This window comes from Oncorhynchus keta, chromosome 1 (genome assembly GCF_023373465.1).
Source record: "Oncorhynchus keta strain PuntledgeMale-10-30-2019 chromosome 1, Oket_V2, whole genome shotgun sequence".
Taxonomy (NCBI): domain Eukaryota; kingdom Metazoa; phylum Chordata; class Actinopteri; order Salmoniformes; family Salmonidae; genus Oncorhynchus; species Oncorhynchus keta.
Genome location: NC_068421.1, coordinates 37,759,139 through 37,767,894, shown reverse-complemented (window position 1 = coordinate 37,767,894; position 8,756 = coordinate 37,759,139).

Below are 8,756 nucleotides of genomic sequence, written 5' to 3'. Positions count from 1 at the left end.
TCCATAAAAAATCTGCCGTTTCCAGCTACGATAGTAATTTACAACATTAACAATGTCTACACTGTATTTCTGATCAATTTGATGTTATTTGAATGGACAAAAAAGTCGTTTTTCTTTCAAAAACAAGGACATTTCTAAGTGACCCCAAGCCTTTTAACGGTAGTGTATTTCCTATGCTATAACAGAACAAGGTCAAAACATAATGATATAAAACAATATTATATAATAAGATGAGGACTGTTCCTTTAGTTCTTTTTGTTTGTAGTTTGAGTCACCCAGGTGGACGAAAGTAATAGAAATGGAATGAATGGGAATGTCCGCTCTAATAATTCTATTTCTATGATCAGGGTGGCGCCCCAGCTCTTCTCCCAGCTTTGCACTCTTATCTTAACCAGCCAAGGAAGTCTAAATAGAGGAGCGACTACACTAAGCCATTTCCAGTATTTGGTCATAATAAACAATGACTGTTCCAAAACTTTGTTTTTAAATTGGTAAGATATTGATATTCATCGTCATGGTTTTTCATAGTTTGTGATCTCCACTGTTACGCAGCCATGTTGGAATAAGAAATGTGAGGAAACAGTTCCCCCACATGTTAAATCAATATAAGTGCATTATGTGCTATACAGTTGCATGGTTAATAACATAGGTGGAGAAACAACAATAATTGCAATACAAGAATGAGAATAAGAAGTCAGCTTATTAAAACCTATAAAGCTATAACAATGTACATATTAAAAACAAATGATGATTTCCTGTAAATGTACTTTGTTATGTCATTAAAATGCATCATAAATAGACTTTTAAATATAAACACTCCTTTTATATCTAACATTAATTTACAATTATAAACTGGGTGGTTTGAGCCCTCAATTCTGATTGGATGACAGCCGTGGTATATCAGACCATATACCACGGGTATGACGAAACATTTATTTTTACTGCTCTAATTTTGTTGGTAACCAGTTTATAATAGCAATAAGGCACCTTGGGGGTTTGTGGTATATGGCCAATATACCACGACTAAGGGCTGTATCCAGGCACTCCGCGTTGCGTCGTGCTTAAGAACAGCCCTTAGCCGTGGCACATTGGCCACATACCACTCCCCCTCGGGCCTTATTGCTTAATTATATAACACTGGTAACTGTTGGGACTCATAGAAAACTAATATAAAACACATCAACACCATGTAAGAAGTCAAACAGGCTACTCACTATGTGTTGTGAGATTTACTCAAGAATGTATTAGAAATGTATTTACCAAATGAATTTTACCAGCAAAAGGGTTGTGGATTGTAAGTGGGATGTAAAGGACAAATTAGTGGAGGTCAACATTTGTAATTGTACTGGCCCAATCAGAGTCCTGCATCTATGCCTACTGTGTCTTATATGCTACATGTCAATCAATAAAAGCACAGTGTATAATATTTCTCAATCATTGTTACTTCTATAATAGTAGTGGTTGGTTGTCTTCATTGACTGATCACAGTCTCTGTCTATTCATACAAAATCCTGACACCTATGTGTCTGCAAGAAGAGGTCACTCAGACCAAGTTTATGAGATATATCTAAAGGCCACCATTGTCAATTAGGTGTCCTACTTCCAGGAGCTTTCTGGATGTATCAGAGAGGATGAGCCAGGTCAGGGTCAAGGGTCAACAGTGAACCCGCGTCAGAGTTCAGATGTCAGCCTGGGGTGCTGAGGGAGCAAGAGGACATGTTGCCTGGGAGACTTCCAGTTCCTGAGGGTCCAATACTGACTCAATGTGACTGAGGAGGGAGGAGGAGAACTGAGGCACTCCCTCATAGCCTGGAAGAGGGGAACGGAAACATATGGATGATGAGAGATAGAGAGAGAACATAACACTGAGTAAGAGTGAAAGTGTAACATGGAAGCAAATACAGCAGTATAACTTACTTCCATGACTGTAAGTCACTCTGGATAAGAACATCTGTTAATGACCTAAATGTATAATGGAAATGAAAGATGGAAAAGCCCAGTGGCCTGGGAAGATGCTGATGTTGATGATAGTGAGGGTGTGTGTGTGTCGATACTGATGATGACGTCCACCCCAAACAGAGCCATGCCCAGCTCTGCCCTCAGGGGGGCAACCTCGGCACCTTCTCATCCAGCTGAGACACAACACCAAAAGGACACAGGACAGATGATCAGTTCTCAGAGTAGGATTGCTGATCTAGGATCAGGTCCCCCGGTCTATTTGATTTAATTCAATTGTACAGGAATCAGTACCAGTGAATCAAATTGAACATAGTTGATTGCAGTGGTGTAAAGTACTTAAGTAAAAATACTTTCAAAGTAGTACTTAAGTAGTTCTTTGGGATATCTGTACTTTACTATTTATATTCTTGACAACTTTTACTTTACTACATTCCTATAGAAAACAATGTACTTTTTACTCCATACATTTTCCCTGACAACCAAAGTTCTCATTACATGTTGAATGCTTAGCAGGACAGGAACATTTTTAAATTGACGCACTTATCAAGAGAACATGTGGTCATCCCCTACTGTCTATGGCCTGGCGGACTCACTAAACACAAATGCATCTTTTGTAAATAATGTCTCAGTGTTGGAGTGTGCCCCTGGCTAGCCGTACATTTCAAAACAAGAAAATGGTGTCATCTGCTTTGCTTAATATAAGGAATTTAAAATTATTTATACTTTTACTTCTACTTTTGATACTTAAGTATATTTGAGCAATTACATTGACCTTTGATCCTTAAGTATATTTAAAATCAAATACTTTTAGACTTTTACTCAAGTAGTATTTTACTGGGTGACTTTCACCTTTACTTGAATAACTTTCTAGTAAGGTATCTATACTTTTACACAAGTATGACAATTGGGTACTTTTGCCACCACTGGTTGATTGTCTAATGTGGAGGTCGTACTAAACTGCAGTGAGGTTGGAGAGAACTCTGGCTTGGACACCTGGTGTCTGTTGAAAAAGATTGTCTTACTCTCTTGGAGTCACAAAACACACCATAGACATTAGTTTTATTGAAACAGATGATTCAAATCACAGTATAAACATGAGAATGAGAAAGAGAGATAGAGAGAGAGAAAGGAAGAGAGAGTGCAAGAGGGAGAAGAAGAAGTGAGGGTGTGTCCACATTGACCACGGGGTCCGGGGAGGGGAGAAGTTCTTCAGCGAGAGCGTCTCCACAGTGAAGTGGTCCTCTCCCAACACAAACACCTTGTGCAGCACGGCACCGTGGTTGACGAAGCTCTGCAGCACACAGGGAGGACGGGCCTCTGACAGACCAGCCATGCTGAAGATCAGAGACATCTATGGTATGGAGAGAGAACAGGGACACTAAAGTCTGAAGAACTAGAGTGAGGAGCCATGGGCTAATAAACACCAATACACACCTATAGAGAGAGATCACAGTGTCAACAAAGCAGCAATGCACAGAGACACACAAAAAGGCAGAACATTTAAACAAATATATGGAATATATGGGAAAATATGCAAAAAAAGACTCTGAGCAATAGAAAGACAGACAGTCTCTTACCTCATGGGAGCGGGATCCATGAGCCACCTTGGTTTTACAGACTAACAGGAAGAGGAATAGTGAGGTGTGAGGAGACAAATCAAATCAAATCAAATGTTATTTGTCACATGCGCCAAATGCTTACAAGCCCTTAACCAACAATGCAGTTTTAAGAAAATGGAGCTAAGAAAATATTTACTAAATAAACTTAAGTAAAAATTGCAAAAGTAACACAATAAAATAACAATAATGAGGCTATATACAGAGGGTACAGGTTAGTCAAGGTAATTTGTACATGTAGGTAGGGGTAAAGTGACTATGCATAGATAATAATGCAATGCTCTACTTTCCGGGCTACCCGGATAAAGCACGAAATAAACTTCAGTTAGTGCTAAACACGGCTGCTAGAATCTTGACTAGAACCACATTCTTTATTCATATTACTCCAGTGCTAGTCTCTCTACACTGGCTTCCTGTTAAGACTAGGGCTGATTTCATGGTTTTACTGCTAACCTACAAAGCATTACATGGGCTTGCGCCTACCTATCTTTCCGATTTGGTCCTGCAGTACATACCTACACGTACGCTACAATCACAAGACGCAGGCCTCCCTACTGTCCCTAGAATTTCTACGCAAACAGCTGGAGGCAGGGCTTTCTCCTATAGAGCTCCATTTTTATGCAATGGTCTGTCTATCCATGTGAGAGACGTAGACTCGGTCTCGACCTTTAAGTATTTTTTGAAGACTCATCTCTTCACTAGGTCCTATGATTGAGTGTAGTCTGACCCAGGGGTGTGGAAGGTGAACGGAAAGGCACTGTAGCGAAGAACCGTCCTTGCTGTCTCTGCCTGGCCGGTTCCCCTCTCACCACTGGGATTCTCTGCCTCTAACCCTATTACGGGGGCTGAGTCACTGGCTTACTGGTGCTCTTCCATGCCATCCCTAGGAGGGGTGTGTCACTTGAGTGGGTGTCTCCTGCCCCCTCCTGTCTCAGTCTCCAGTATTTATGCTGCAATAGTTTATGTGTCGGGGGTGAGGGTCAGTCTGTTATATCTGGAGTATTTCTCCTGTCTTATCTGGTGTCCTGTGTGAATGTAAATATTCTCTCTCTTTATCTCTCTTTCTCTCTCTCTTCTCTCGGAGGACCTGAGCCCTAGGACCAAGCCTCAGGACTACCTGGCCTGATGACTCCTTGCTGTCCCCAGTTCACCTGGTCATGCTGCTGCTCCAGTTTCGACTGATCTACCTGCAGCTATGGAACCCTGACCTGTTCACTCGAAATGCTACCTTGTCCTTGCCCTGCCGTTTTGGACTCTCTCTCTCTACCGCACTTGCTGTCTCTAACACTGAATGATCGGCTATGAAAATCCAACTGACATTTACTCCTGAGGTGCTGACCTGTTGCACCCTCTACAACCACTGTGATTATTATTATCTGACCCTGCTGGTCATCTATGAACGTTTGAACATCTTGGCCATGTTCTGTTATAATCTCCACCTGACACAGCCAGAATAGGACTGGCCAACCCCTCAGAGCCTGGTTCCTCTCTAGGTTTCTTCCTAGGTTCTGGTCTTTCTAGGGAGTTTTTCCTAACCACCGTGCTTCTACATCTGCATTGCTTGCTGTTTTGGGTTTAGGCTGGGTTTCTGTACAGCACATTGTGACATCGGCTGATGTCAAATGGTCTTTATAAATCAATTTGATTGATTTATTGATAATAAACAGTGAGTAGCAGCACTGTAAAAACAAAGAGAGGGGGGTGTCAATGCAAATAGTCCGGGTGGCCATTTTATTAATTGTTCAGTAGTCTTATGGCTTGGGGGTAGAAGCTGTTAAGGAGCCACTTGGACCTAGACTTGGCACTCCGGTACCGCTTGCCATGCAGTAGCAGAGAGAACAGTCTATGACTTGGGTATCTAGAGTCTTTGACAATTTTTTGGGCCTTCCTCTGCCACTGCCTAGTATATAGGTCCTGGATGGCAGGAAGCTTGGCCCCAGTGATGTACTGGGCCATACGCACTACCCTTTGTAGCGCCTTACGGTCAGATGCCGAGCAGTTGACACACCAGGTGGTGACGCAACCAGTCAGGATACTCTCGGTGGTGCAGCTGTAGAACTTTTTGAGGATCTGGGGACCCATTCCAAGTCTTCTGAAGGGGAAAAGGCATTGTAATGCCCTCTTCATAACTGTCTTGGTGTGTTTGGACCATGATAGTTTGTTGGTGATGTAGACACCAAGGAACTTGAAACTCTCAACCCGCTCCACTACAGCCCCGTTGATGTCAATGGGGGCGTGTTCAGCCCTCCTTTTACTGTAGTCCACGATTAGCTCCTTTGTCTTGCTCACGTTGAGGGAGAGGTTTTTGTTCTGGCACCACACTGCCAGATCTCTGACCTTTTCTCTATAGGTTATCTTATTGTTTTCAGTGATCAGGCCTACCACTGTTGTATCGTCAGCAAACTTAATGATGGTGTTGGAGTCATGCTTGGCCACCCAGTCGTCAGTGAACAGGAAGTACAGGAGAGGACTGAGCACGCACCCCTGAGGGGATCAGCATGGCAGATGTGTTGTTGCCTGCCCTTACCACCTAGGGGCGGCCTGTCCGGAAGTCCAGGATCCAGTTGCAGAGGGTGGTGTTTAGTCTCAGGGTCTTTAGCTTAGTGATGAGCTTTGATGGCTCCCGAGTGACACAGCGGTCTAAGGCACTGCATCTCAGTGCAGGGGGCGTCACTGCAGTCCCTGGTTTGAATCCAGGCTGCATCACATCTGGTCGTGAGTGGGAGTCCCATAGGGCGGCACACAATTGGCCCAGCATTGTCCGGGTTTGGCCATTTCGTTGAACATCAAAGGGGTTGACAACCCTGTGAAGCGTAAGAGGGTGCTGACACTTAAAGGGTTTGAATGCAAATGTTGCATTTCTACAAGAGACTCACTGGAGGACTGGTGAGCATTTTAGGATGCGTAGGGACTGGGTTGGTCAAGTGTTCCACTCCAGTTCTTGACAAGTCCTCACGAAGAACTACAGGCCCTTCTAAATGTGCCCTACTTATTCAATCTTTTCTTCAGACTTCAGAAATATGCATGTGTGAGGCTTGGTGTTTCCTACACCCTACATATAGACAGTATTCCTTTTATTCTCATGTTCATCAAAAATACTCCCGCATTGATAATTATTTTTGGACAAAAAACTTCTGCCTAACCTTCGGCGGTGTACTTATGAGAGTATTGTTATTTCTGACCAATCACCCTTAGTGCTTGAACGAGAGTTTCATTTCTTCTGAAATCACCTTATTCCTAGAAACTAATGTCCTGCTCTACCATATGGGAGTCTGTTAATTAAAGCATACATACGTGGCCAAATTATTTCTTATACAGCCAATCAAAACAAAGCTCGCTCTCAGCGGCTTCGGGACCTGAGCGAAGCCATAGACACATTGGATGTCGCTGAGAGCGAGCTTTGTTTGCTACGGATCCTTCCTCTGATCTGCATAAAGAGCGCCAACTACTCCAATCTGAATTTGATGAGCTTTCTACCAGGCAAGCTGAACAGTTACTCTTGCAAGCTCGATACAGAGTGTATGAACAAGGCAACAAGGCCAGTAAACTCCTTGCACATCAGATCCGTAAATCTGAGGCCTCACGTTTAATCCCACAAATAAGGACCCCGTCTGGTGCCACCACAGTTATACATAAAGAGATCAACGATCAATTCAAACAATTTTACTCTGCGCTATACACCTCTGAATCTCCCCAAGACCTTTTGCTGATTGATTAATTATTTAATGCCTTGAATGTGCCTTCAATTTCATTACTATTAAAGAAAAACAAAGACCCCTGGAATGTGGATCCTATCGCCCAATCTCGCTTTTAAACTGTGATTACAAGATCCTAGCTAAGCTTTTAGCCATCCGTATGGAAGGCTCGCTGCACCAAGTAATACACTCTGACCAGACTGGCTTTGTGAGAAATAGGCGTTTGTTTTTCAATATTAGACGCCTTATGAATATACTGTACTCCCCAGCGTCGGGGGACCCGGAGGTGGTGGTCTCACTTGATGCGGAAAAAGATTTTGACAGTGTTGAGTGGGACTACCTAACAGATGCCCTTTATAGATTCGGGTTTGGCCCCAAATTCATTGCGTGGATAAAGATTATTTATTTTTCTCCCATGGCTTCGGTACGGACCAACAACTTGTCCTCTGACTATTTTCCCTTGCACCGCGGATCAACACAGGGTTGTCCACTCTTCCCCTTGTTGTTTGCTTTGGCAATCGAGCCTCTCGCCATTGCACTACGCTCAAGGTATAATCAGGACGGGCTTAGAGCAGAAAGTCTTGCTAAATGCTGATGACCTCCTTTTGTTTATCTCCAACCATGATATCTCATTGCCACGTGCCTTATCTGTTCTTAAAACATTTGGATCAATCTCAGGGTAAAAGCTGAATCTAGGCAAGAGTGAGCTTTTTCCTGTAAAAAGGCTGCTTTAAAGTGCTCTTTTACAAGTTATCAGTTTATGATTGCCTGGGATCAATTCACCGACTTGGGAGTTAAAGTGACAAGGAAATATTCAAATTTGTTTCAGGAAAACTTTGTTGGTCTAGCAGACAGTTTGAAACAATCTTTTACTTTTTGTAATTTGCTACCTCTTTCTCTTATTGGAAGGATTAATGTAATTAAAATTAATGTGTTGCCCAAATGTTAATATTTATTTCAATGTTTATTTGGGATGGCAAGGTACCACGGATTGGTAGAAAACATTTACAGAAGCCTACCAAATTTTCAGACATACTATTGGGCTGCAAATTTCAGAGCCCTTTTGTACTGGCTGCAGACTGATCCTACTGGCCCTAGACCACTCTGGGTCCAGATGGAGTTTGAATCATGTAAACCTGCTGCACTTTCTTCTGTGTTGTGCTCCTCTCTCCCAGTGTCCCTAGGCAAAATGTGTGTCAACCCAATTGTAAAGCAGTCTCTTAAAATTTGGAATCAGTTCCGTTTAGCCTTTAGCCTCTGGGGCTTTTCTCTATCAGGCTCAATCAATCAGAACCTTTTATTTCCTCCATCTTTGAATGATGGGGCTTTTACCTTCTGGCACTCACTAGGCCTCTCCTCACTAGCCCAATTATTCTTTGATGATACATTTGCCTCTTTTGCTCAGCTACAGGAAAATGTCAACCTCCCCCAATCCCACTTTTTCCACTATCTCCAGACTAGGAACTTTGTCAGAGCTAACACGCCG